This window comes from Triturus cristatus, chromosome 2_2 (assembly GCF_964204655.1).
Source record: "Triturus cristatus chromosome 2_2, aTriCri1.1, whole genome shotgun sequence".
NCBI lineage: Eukaryota > Metazoa > Chordata > Amphibia > Caudata > Salamandridae > Triturus > Triturus cristatus.
In genome coordinates, this window is record NC_140582.1 from 475,226,707 (window position 1) to 475,238,877 (window position 12,171).

Below are 12,171 nucleotides of genomic sequence, written 5' to 3' on the forward strand. Positions count from 1 at the left end.
CAACCTTGAGCCGCTGCGGCCTGCGATGCTTTGGACTGTGATAAATGGCCTCATCTTGCCCTCTCATTATGGGGTTGGACACAGGCGGTCAGGATGGTGAACCTGCTGAGGTTCACATATGTTCTGGGCATGCTCCCCATTCTCATGTCTTTCTCGCTTTTATGTATGCTGGACAGCGACATTAGATCCTTCATTTGGGGGTCATCTCAGCCCTTGGTGGCTGGCAGCAGAGTCATGGCCCACTATTCATGGGGAAGGTTAAGACTCCCTTTAGAGGCGCATTATGCTTTGACACTGCATCTGATGCAGCTGGCCTACATGGTCTCCCCAGGACCCAGATCTACTGCTGTGGGGCACGAATGAACCTATCATTATGGAGTGCCCTCAGGGCTCTACCTGCTCAATCGGTACGAAGCCTCGGCCCCTGGCTCACAGAATCCGATGCTGCAGGTGATGGACAAGTCCTAGCCACAAGCCCACTGTCTCTTCTCTGTGTACATCCGCTTGCACAATCATGCATCCTTAAAGGGCAATAGTGGCCCGTGTGTTGGGGTAAGGGGCTTAATTGAGGCATATGTCATGCCACAGGAATCAATTCCCTTGATCTCGTGCTCACCCAGGGTACCCTTAAGTCCATCACAACTCTCTGATAGGAGTATAGCCTCCATCCTAACTAGTTGTGGCATTACCTCCAGCTGCACCCTTGCCTCACCTGCCACTTAGGTGCTATGGCCTGGGTCCTCCAGCCTTCCCCCATGGTCTCCGACCTCAGGATTTTGTGCCAGTTGCGAGGGGTGCTGTTGGGCTTCTATCATCTTTGCCTTATCACCTCTATTCTATGTCCCTGTTGGAAAGTCTCCACATCAAGTGCCAGTCCATCCTTCAGGTGGAGTGCAAGCCAGAGGACAGGGGCAGAATGCTGGAGGCACAGAACTGAGGGGCCAAAGAAGCACAGCTGAAATTTAGTCTCTTTAAGTCCCTACACCATAGGCCCACAAGAAAACTGCTGGTGGTGGGTTTTCTGCCTCATTCTAAGTGCTGGCACTATGACTGTGAATGCTGCATTCTGGTCCATATCCTTTGTGATTATCCTACTGTCCAACCCTTCTGGAAGACAGTCAGTGGCACGCTGAGCAACCCTGCAGGTCTCTGTGCCTCTGGCCCAGCCCCTAATCTTGCTCCATAATCACAAAGACTCTCCTGTCCTGTCCAGGCATGAGGGAGGGCTGCTCCACATGGTACTTGCTATGGCCAAGAACTGTGTCTTCTGACACTGACGTTTCCCACTCCCCCATGCAGGAGGTGTGGCTTTCGGTCATGTGCCAGACAGCCTCAGGTCAACATATCGGCCCCAATTCACAAAGGTAAACTGAGAGGAAAGTCGAACTTTACGACTTGCGGTATTCACAAATGGCATTTACTACTCGTAAATGTCCGTTGTAAATACCGAAAGTTGAACTTTATGACTTTTGGTATTCACAAAGGGCATTTACTACTCCTGAATGTTCTTTGTGAATACCGAAAGTTGAATTTTACGACTTTTGGTATTCACAAAGAGCATTTACAAGTAGTAAATTCCCTTTGTGTATATTACGAAAGTCGTAAGGTTTGACTTTCCTCCTAGTTTACCTTTGTGAATCGTGCCCATCATTTGTAACCTACAAGGCAAGGTATAGACTTTTCTCTTAGGCTGGGGAGTTTTCCTGCTAGACTATAGACGTTGAGCAGTCATTGACCCCTGTCAGATGTTTGCCCCCCACCCTGGGGCCCCTGTGGCCCTTCACAACTTCCTCTGCCCCTACGGCCCGTCTTTTTATTTTCTGCCCCATCCCACTGCAGCAGTCCTGGGACAATAGGGATCCCCCATGGATGGTCCCTGTAACCATTTCATTTTACATGTCTTCTTCTCTCTATCCTCCCCTTGTCTGCCTGTCACCCTCCTTCCCATACCTCCCGCCCTCCACTCCCTGCTCGCTCTCCCCCTTCTTTCCTTGTTCTACTTTTCTGTAATTTTCTGCTGTTTCTGTCTTCTTTTCACCCCTGGGCCTCTAGCCCCCGTCCCCCTACCTACTCCTTCCATGTGCCCTGGCTAGCTTGTCCTCCATCGTCTATTCTGGGCCAGTGCTTCCCTGTTCAGTTATGTCCCTACTGCACTCCTGCTTGTGTCCTGTGTTTGTTGAGCTCCCGTGGCATTGCATCATACTTTGTATCCTGTTTTACGTTCTGTTTTCTTTCTGTGCAAAACCTGAATAAAGAATATTTAAACAAAAAAGAAAGTGGCCCATCAGACCTGGGTGGATTGTGTGGATTCATTTTGCAAGGCACTTTATGTCTGGGAGAAGAGCAGTGAAGTCAAGGATTATCAAGGGCTGCACAATTTGATTACAAATGCCTCATTGATAGTAAGCTCACTGAATCCAGGGAGCTTACTAAGGAGGCAGACCACTGAGTCAGCGCCAGGGTTCACAAAAAAGTATCAGAGGGGATCACCACAAGGGTGGACAGGGTTCCCATCAGAAGGCGAGGGGGGAAAAAACCTAAGAAGTTCTCTAAAGGACCTAAAACCAGTTCCATGGGTTAGGACTCCAAATCCACAACCGAGAAAAAAAAGAAGTGGTTCCCAACAATAAATCCTCAGGGAAGGCACCCCGAGTGCTATCCCAGCAGGAAGGGCTCTTCAAGAGGGATACCAAGTGTCTCAAGCTACCATTGGTGGATAGTCACTGGGGCTGACTAGTGTAGCTCTTGCTAAAGAGATTGTTTCAGTTACTGGGGCACAGTGTAGAGGACACCCTAGAGTGCCTGGGCGACAGAGAAATGGTGAAGAGAACTTGCATGTCTTGTAACACTAGGAAATACTGATAGGTGGTCACCATCCACGCACAGAGACTGGACACTGGAGCAAGCATGACAACAATTAGATGTTCATCTGAGAACCTCAGGGCAGGTAGTTCCTAATGTATTCCACCAAGTTGTTGCAGCTCACAACCATCAGAGTAACTACCCAGTGGCTCTGGTTCCCTTTCAAGGGAGGACTCTCAGGTTCCTTGAGGTTAGGTGTGAGTCCGTCCATGATTGTGGATTGTCTGCTGGGCAATGACTTGGAGCACACTGTTTTGAAGGAGGGGGAACACAGGTCAGACTTGGAGATGCTAGGGTTGCCTGAGTGGGTGTGACTGACCCCGCGGTGAACGGCCACCTGAGAGGCCAGTCAGGATGACCTGGAGCCTAGGAAACGACCCAAGTGCCTGCCAAAAAGAGAAATGTTAAGGGGTGCAGGAAACCCGCTCCTGAAACTCCCACTGTCTGGGTGGAGGCTGAACCTGAGGGGTATGCCCCGGAGCCTACAGGGGAAGTTGTTGCCACCCTGGGGAACCTACCTGAGCTGGTCAACTGGCAGCAGGAAAGGTACCCTATCAGTGGAAGAGTTCTGCAAGGCGCTGATGGAGTGCCCTACTCAGGAGGACCGTTGGCAGCTGGTCATGGCCCAGGCAGCTGTCAATACCTCTTGTGATTACCTGATATACTGGGAGAATAGTCTCCTGCAAATTGAGCCTAAAGTTCCTGAGCCTGGGGCAACACATGTGTTAGAGGCCCCCCTGTGCTACAGGGCCTTCCTACTTGAGCTGGCTCATGAGCATGTCATCCAGGGCAGGATAAGACCTTTGATAGGCTTGTCACACACTTTTGTTGGCCCCAGATGAGGAGATCCTCAGATGCTTTCTACAGTTCATGTTCTACCTGCCAGGGGAGTGGCAAGTCAAGAGGAAAGCACAAAGCTCCTCTGCAACTTTTTCCTGTCATTGGTACCCCCCTTGAAAGTGTGGGCATTGACATTGTTAGGCCTCTGGACCCCAAGACAGCCATGAGCAACAGGTTCATTCTGGTTTTGGTGGGCCATGTACCTGGAGGTTATCCCTCTCAGGACAGCAGCGCGCCTGCAGTAGCCAGGGCACTAATGGGGATGTTTTCCCATGTGGGGTTATCCAAGGAGGTGGTGTTAAACTGTGGTACTATCTTCATGTCAACATACGTGAAGGCCACGTTGAAGGAGTGTGAGGTAACCTACAAGTTCTCCACTCGTTATTACTCCAATACCAATGGGCTTGTTGAGAGGTTCAACAAAATCCTCAGAGGCATGATCATGGGCCTGTCAGAGCCCTTGAGGTAGAATGTGGCATTCTCTTGCCTTGACTGTTGTTTGCGTACTGGGAGGTGCCCCAGAAAGTGGCTGGCTTCAGGTCCTCTGAGCTTCAGTATGGAGCCCAGTGCAAAGACAACTCAATCTGGGAAAGGAGGGGTGGGAGGGGTGGGAGCAAGCTCCCAGTAAGGCCCACAGGATGTGATCAGCTACTGTCAGGTCTAAGTTCCTCAGGACTTGTGCGATGCTAGAAGGGTCCACCTCCAGGCTGCTCCAATCTCTGCTTGTGATTATCACACAGAGCTTTAGAGTGGCCAGGTGGGGGAAAGGGTGTTGGGAAGGGGACTGCTGGGAAGGAGACCTGTAACAATTAATTAAATACTTTAGACAAGTTTTCTCTAACATCTATTGCTATTTAGATTTCACTTGAGTATATGTATATACTTATAATCTCCTGTTCCTTCCCTATTGTTCTGCCAGGAAGTGAGTTTAAAATAAGCTATAAATAGAACATAGGAGAACATTTAGTATATTCAGCACATTGATGAAACAGTTTGATTTGTAGATTTATAAAACAGGAATATGAATGATACCCACCAGGTTCCTTCTTTAACCCCTTCCCTGCTCATGACGGAACCACTCCGTTATAAGCCACGGGCGCCGTGTGCTCATGACGGAGTGGTTCCGTCATGCTGCGGCCGTTGGCGGCCGCTCCGCCCACGCGGCACTGATTCCCCGCCTGTGCAGGCGAACAATGCAAGTGGGCGGAGTCGTGACGGAGCCACTCCATCATGAGCACAGCGCGCCCGTGGCTCATGACGGAGTGGTTCCGTTACGAGCATGGCGGCGCCGCAAACCCCCCAAACCCCCCCAGCGCCGCAGCAAAATTCGTGCCGCGGCGAAGGGGTTAAAGTCTTTCAATGTTCTTACTCCCTAGACATTTTGGGTAATAAGAAATAACATGCGGGACCTGCCACGCAACTTTGTACATAATGTTTTTTGTAGGCCTTGAGCTTTTACTTTGTGTCTCTAGTTCGAAACCGAAATGTCCCCAAAAATATTATCCTCAAGGATCCGGATACTATGATTCATATAATAACCTGAGTTTAAAGATCATCGTGAACGTGACACTACCAAATGCATACAATGCTTACGTTTTTTCCTGAACGTACAGCAAAGGATGTTCTTACCCAGGTTCAGATGAGCCCGCTCCTTCTGCTGTTCTGTTGCGCTCGCTCTGTGCTCCGTCAGCTGCCCAGGAAGTCCCTGCCCTAATCCAGGAAAAAGCAAAGAAAAAACTCCTCGCTCCGGGAAGATCCTTGCTCCGGCAAGGTTGAGGAATAACGAGTGCGTAACATTGGGTGTGGTCTCCTTTTATAGGAGAGACCCGCCCAAAATGGATGTCACGCTGCTAGGGACGCTCCAGTGACGTTGCACGGGGGCGTGGTCACAACAGAACCAGAAATGTTCAGAACCGGCCCTTTTTGCACAAAATAAAAGGAAACAAAAATACCTCACTAAAAGCACAACAAGTAACTGTTTCTTTGAAGCACATCAGATGAAGCAATGTCTATACACCAGATGAAACAATGTTGAGTAACTGGATACCGCGTTCTGCCAAAGTCGCAGTTGTGACACTAGTCTTGTTGCAGAGTCGAAGTACCAAGGTGGGCACAAACATGTTAAAGTACTTGGAGGGCCAATTGCACCATAATAGTCAGTGATACATTCTGGAGAGAGCAGATCGACAACATAACCACCAATAGCGGGTCAAGGGATAGGGATAATGAATCCTGTCACAGAGTCGATGCATAAACTGTCTGAGGCGTGGCGAGTGTTGGAGGTGCCCCTAGAACCACATCCCGTGACCATGACAGTACTCCCCCCTCCCAAGTGGACTCTAGGGGCAGGTTTATGAGATGAGGGTAGGAGTCATGGAACTGTCGCACCAAGCAAGGTGCGTGCACATTTGCAGCAGGCTCCCAAGAGTCATGTTCGGGACCGTAGCCTCTCCAGGAGATCAGATACCACAACAGAGAACCCTGTCGCCTGGAATCTAAAATACGACGGACTTCGAACTCTGCATGTCCCTTGATGGATAAAGGACATGGGGGAGAAGAGCAAGTTTGAGTTGCAGGTTTCAATAACGAGGTGTGAAAAACAGGGTGGATCTTTAGGGGAGGAGGTAATTGCACCCTGTATGTCACTGGATTGATTTGTCCAAGGATTGTATATGGACCGATGAACTTGGGATGAAAATCTTTTTTATTCTTGAAAGTAATGTTTGTGGTGGAAAGCCATACATTATCACCTATTGCATAACGAGGGCCAGGATTGCGATGTTTATCAGCAGAGGATTTGTATGCTACTTTTGCTTTTTCAAGCTGTTGCATAATGGAGGAATGTACTTTCTGGATTTGCTTTACTCCTGATGTAATTGATGGGACCAGGCTTTGGTTGTCAGGGAGAACCACAGGCAAGTAGGTGGAATGGAAAACATATGTAGAATAGAAGGGAGAGGCTTGTAGAGATGAATGATGAGCTGAATTGTATGCAATTTCTGCTAACCAGGGTAAATGCACCCAATAATCTTTTGTGGATGAAACATAACAACGAAGATATTGTTTTAAAGTCTGATTAAGTCCCTCAGTTTGACCATCGGTCTGTGGATGGTAACTTATAGATAGAGCTGGAGAGATTTGCAGAGCTCGACACCATTGAGACCAAAATGTAGCAGTGAACTGAGTATCGCGGTCAGAAACAATTTTCTTTGGAATGCCATGTAAACGAACAACATGAAAAAGAAGTAAGTTAGCCAACTCACTAGAGGTAGGTACTTTCTTGCATGCCCCAAAGTGTCCTAAATTAGTGAAGCTATCCACAATTACAAGGATACATGTGTGACCCTGATCTGCTGGTAATTCAGTAATTAAGTCTGCTGAACAGTGTTCCCATGGTCTTCGTGGCGTTTGTAGGGGTAGTAGCAAACCTCTGGATTTTCCATGTTCACTTTTATTGCGAGCACACACTTCACAATCAGCAACCCATTGTTAAATAAAAATAAATAAAATAAATAAAAATAAAATAAAATAAAATAAATTAAACAAAAATAAAATAAATTGTGAAACATCCTGAGTTAATTTTGGCCACCAAAAATTCCTTTTTATCGCAGTTATATTTTTTAACCTACCAGGATGTCCTGAACAGGGATGATTGTGGTGCCAACCACATACTGTCTTACATAACTGTTCTGTAGGCAGAAGTAAGGCATTTTCATGGAAAGGTAATTCTTGGATAATCTGTCTAATTGCCTCCTTGGTTAACCAGGCTTTCCAAGTTTGTACTGGAAAGTTATGTCTAGTCTAAAAGGGTCTCAGTAGTCACAATACAAATAACATTATCTGGGTCAATAATGGCTTGTGGTCTCTCAGTCAGGGGGAGTTGTGTTGAATCTTGACGGGTTAGAGCGTCAGCCTTTTTATTGTCAACGCCAGGGTGAAATGTGACCACAAAATCATATTCGGAAAAGAAAAGCATCCACCGCAATTGACGAGGTGTTAGTACTCGAGCTGTTTCCATGAATTGTAAGTTGCGGTGATCAGTGAACACCGTGATGGTATGTCGTGCACCAAGCAAGTGATGTCTCCATTCTTTAAATGATTCTTTTTCAGCGATTGTGTAATCCTTTTCAGCCAAAGATAGCTTTTTGGACATAAAAGCGACTGGATGCAGCTGGCCTGTGGTTATACTTCGTTGTGATAAGATTGCTCCGATTGCAATGTCAGAAGCGTCAGCTTGTACGGTATATGGTTGTCCTGGGTTAGCATGGACTAAAAAAGGAGCAGTAGTAAAAGCTCTTTTAAGTTGATCAAAAGCCTTCAGAGCTTCCGAGTTCCATTGAAAAAGAATGTTATTTCGCAATAGTTGAGTAATTGGAGCTGTAGTTTGGAAAAAATTATCAATCAACCATCGATAAAAATTTGCAAAGCCCAGAAAACACTGGACATCTCGGACAGTTTTCAGACTTGGCCAATTAAGCACTGCTTGGATCTTTCTTTGTGCCATCTGGAACCCTCCAAGAGTTAAAATAACCCCCAAGAATTCTACTTCAGTGACATGGAAGTCACATTTTTTCAGTTTGCAGTAAAGACCGTGTTTTTGAAATTGGTCCAAAATCGTAAAAACGTGTTGTTCATGTAACTTGTGAGAAGAAGAATAGATCAAAATGTCATCAATGTAAACAATGACGAACTTGTCAAGAAACTCTCCAAAATGTCATTAAGAAAAAACTCCAACGCTGTTGGGGCGTTGCAGACCAGACGGTGTTACGGTATATTCAAAGAGACTGTATCGGGTTTTAAATGCCGTTTTCCACACATCTCCCGCTCTCATGCGTACAAGGTGGTACGCACCTTTTAAATCTAATTTTGTGTATACCACTGCTGATTTTACTTGGTCTAGCAGAACAGGGATGAACGGGAGTGGGTATTTGTTCTTAATCGTGATTTTGTTCACTGCTCTATAGTCTATGCAAGAGCGAAGTTCGCCGTTGGTTTTTGGCACGAAAAAAAGTGGAGAGGCTGCTGGGGATTTAGAGGGTCGAATAAAACCATTGGCCAGGTATTTCTCCAGCTATTCTCTCAGGTGTTCATTCTCTTTTTTGGCCAGGGCATAGATACGGCAATTAGGAACCACGGCCCCAGGTATTAAGTCAATTTGGCAATCGTATGCCCGATGAAGAGGTAAGATGTCTGCTTCTTTGTCATTAAAGAGATCATGATATTTCTCATACTGTTGGGCAAACTGGTTTCCTTCTCTTCTGCGATAGCAAGAGCATAATCCTGTACTTGAACACGTTTCTTTTGTTCTGAATCACTTAAAACACAATGTTGTTTGCAAAAGTCAGAAAGTCAAATGATTTTCTTTTGAACCCAATCTATTTGTGGTTATGTGATTGTAGCCAAGGCATTCCTGGAAATAACCCATATTGAGGGGCACCAATGAGATTGAAAGAGATGGTTTCAATATGTTTTAAAGAGGCTACAGTAAATTCCAATTGCATTGCCTTGGTTTGTTCAGTAATTGGTCCTGAGGTTAAAACTCTTCCATCAACAGTTTGAACAATTTCTTTTTTGATCTTCAGTTCACATGGCAAGGATAAGTAGTGAGCCAAGGTTGTGTCTACGAAGTTACCTGTGGCTCCAGAATCAAGAAGTACAGTAATTGATGTCTAATTTTGGGAGTGATTTCTAGAAGCATGTCTAAAGTCAAATGAGTCACTCGATCATTATCTGAAGAATGAACAGAGGGGATTTGCCCAATACTCAAAAGAGCCCCCTTTATATCGTTTGAGCCAGTTAGTTTCCCGTCAGGGTTGGAGTTGAATCTGGCTGGCTGAAAGGTTTTATTCTTTGGTTTGCTAGGGCACTTTTTTACAAAGTGGTCTTTTTTGCCACAGTACAGACACAATCAGTTCTTCCTACGTGACTCTTTTTTCTTCAGGCCATTTGGTTTCAGACACTAGACGATTGAAATTAGTTAAATAGGTGACCAGATCTCGGTTGCCTTGACGTAGTTCTAATAACTCCCTATCTGCGGGCAGGGTAGCTGCTCTGCGGTCAAATACTTTTTCAAATTCTTTGACAAAGGCTTTCCAATTATGCAAGATAGCGTTATCCTCACGAACTAATGAGACTGCCAATTAGGTAGGAGATAAGGAATGCCACCTTTGATTGAGCATCAGGGAATGATGGAGGTTTGCAAGTAAAATTTAACTCAATTTGCATAAGAAAGACTTGAATTCTACTAGGGTCTCCAGAGAAACGTTCGGGAACTGCCAAAGGTATCTGGGGAGGTACTGTTACAGAAATAGAGGTAGGGTTTACACCTCCACCCATAGCTCCCTGTCCCACTGATTGGACTATACTTGGAAGGAGAAGGCATGTACACATACAAGTGGATGGGTCTGAATATAACGATGTGTGACACCGTGCAGATAACCAACTCTAGTCTTGATGAAATAGGTTGAACGTCAGTGATCGTAATCTGACTACAATGACAGGACCTAGCTACTCAGAGTAGGCACACCTTGGGAGTGAGAACAATGCTGAGACCCAGCCATATTTAAGGTAAATACAGTGAGATTTGCAATCCATACCCTTGAATAACAGGTGTACTATGCATCAATGAGGAACTGATAGTGAAATGTATCTTACCTTGATTGTCAACTGTATTGCTCATGTCAACATTTAAGAGAGATCAGCAATAACATTTCTCCATCTCATTGCAGAGGAGGAACCATAACGTCCTGGTCAGCAAGATGTTCTGGACTTCAGTGATGATGGGGAGGATGGCAACCTGCAATCCATCTACCAGGACACTCTCCAAGAACTCGTAGACTCCATCTGGACAACATCTCTGTAGACGGGGAGGGTCAACAATGTCACAGGGTCCCAACATCCCCTATCTACCAACCAACAGGCACCACCTGCCATTCCACCCAGATCCCTAGACTCCAGTGACCCACACATTTCCTTCTAGCATACTGCAGTAGGAGTCCAACAGGAGTTGGTAGAATAGGTCTGGGTGGGGATGGAGACCATGGGGGCCACCCTAGGGAGAGTCTGTGGGTGCCTCAGTCCAAGTAGAGGCACCTACTTTCCGCTTCGTGGCAACTAGCAGTTCCTGGCTGACATTGTTGGTGTCATGAGGCAGAGGTTTGTACAAATGCCCAGCCAAAGTGGTACCAGCGAGATGAACAACCAGCTGGGGGCAATGAGAAACATCTTGGAGTCCATGGAGCAGAAGCAGGATTCCCACATTGCTGCCATGGCTGTCTACCACCATGACATTGCTGCTGTGTTGCAAAACAACAGATCCTTCTTGCTGCTGTGCTGCCTCATGTGTTGGCATGGATGAATCTTCCACATCTTTCACCTCTGATATGTGTGTGCCTCCCTTGGCTGTGGCACCTACAACACCCCTGTCACCGGAGACACTGCACACAACAGAGAAGGAAGATGTGGACTGCACCTCTTTCCAACGGAAAAGTGTCCGGTAGCATTCATCTGTGCCACATACCCAGTTTCTCCTCTACCCTGTGCTTATGAAGATGCCAGGGAACATCTTCTGCCAGTGTCCTCATTTTGACTTTATCCTGGTCACCTTGACCATTTGTGGACGGTCAATGTGACCGATCCTCCTTAATGAAATTGTGGTCATCCTCCTGACTCATCTCTTCCACATGTCTCATGAACTGTTCCCCACATGGACTCTGTCTGGTCTTCCACTGGCTCTAAACATCTTTTGGGGTTGTTTTTCAATGAACTTTACCTGTATGCTGCTTCAGCGGTTGCACATGTAAATAAATGCACTTAGAACTCCCAGTGTGTTGTCTGTCTGTAGGAGTCAGGACCAGGTTGACCATTGGCTATTCTGTGAGGCATATACACCAACTACTTACCAAAGTGACATGTGTTTTGTGCAGTCACTGACAATGCTAGGCAGTGAGTGTGTAACATATTTGGCAAACACTATTTGTGGGTTGACTAGCAAGTGGTTACTCAAGCTTGCAAGTATGAAGTTCAACTGGCGTTATGCAGTCTATGTTAATGGTGATTTAAGTCATCTCACAAGTGCCGGGCCCACCCATGGCTACTAGCAAGCATACACCATTGGGATGACAAGTACATGCTGCAAGTGTGAGCGGGTTAGGGGCAGCAATCAGTGTGTGAGTCTAAAAACCTATCTATTTGGCAATTGCATTTCACTACAACTATCTTTCAAGGCATGTTCCATGACGTACCCACACAGAGATACTGTATGTGAACACATGATTTAAATCTCCTTTCACATTTTGGAAAAGGTATTGCTCAGACAAGGTCAAACGCTGAAAAACAAACAGCTGCCTCGTAATCTGAGACACATCAACATCTCCAATCTATCCAATTTGAGCAAGAATCTGCTGAAACCTCCCCCTAACATGAACATTTTGGATGAGTTGACGGATCATTACATCAACTCCATGTCAA

At 46.2% G+C, this 12,171-nt stretch overlaps 1 long non-coding RNA gene across 1 annotated transcript in view; it reads left to right on the forward strand.

Annotated features, from left to right (window-relative positions):
• The window catches only part of LOC146862382 (uncharacterized), a 199,370-nt gene extending 187,844 nt beyond the window's left edge, over nt 1-11,526 (forward strand). The window contains exon 3 of the long non-coding RNA XR_014978120.1: nt 10,431-11,526. This is a non-coding gene — a long non-coding RNA (uncharacterized LOC146862382). The remainder of the gene's footprint in view (nt 1-10,430) is intronic.
• The last annotated feature ends 645 nt before the right edge of the window (nt 11,527-12,171 follow it).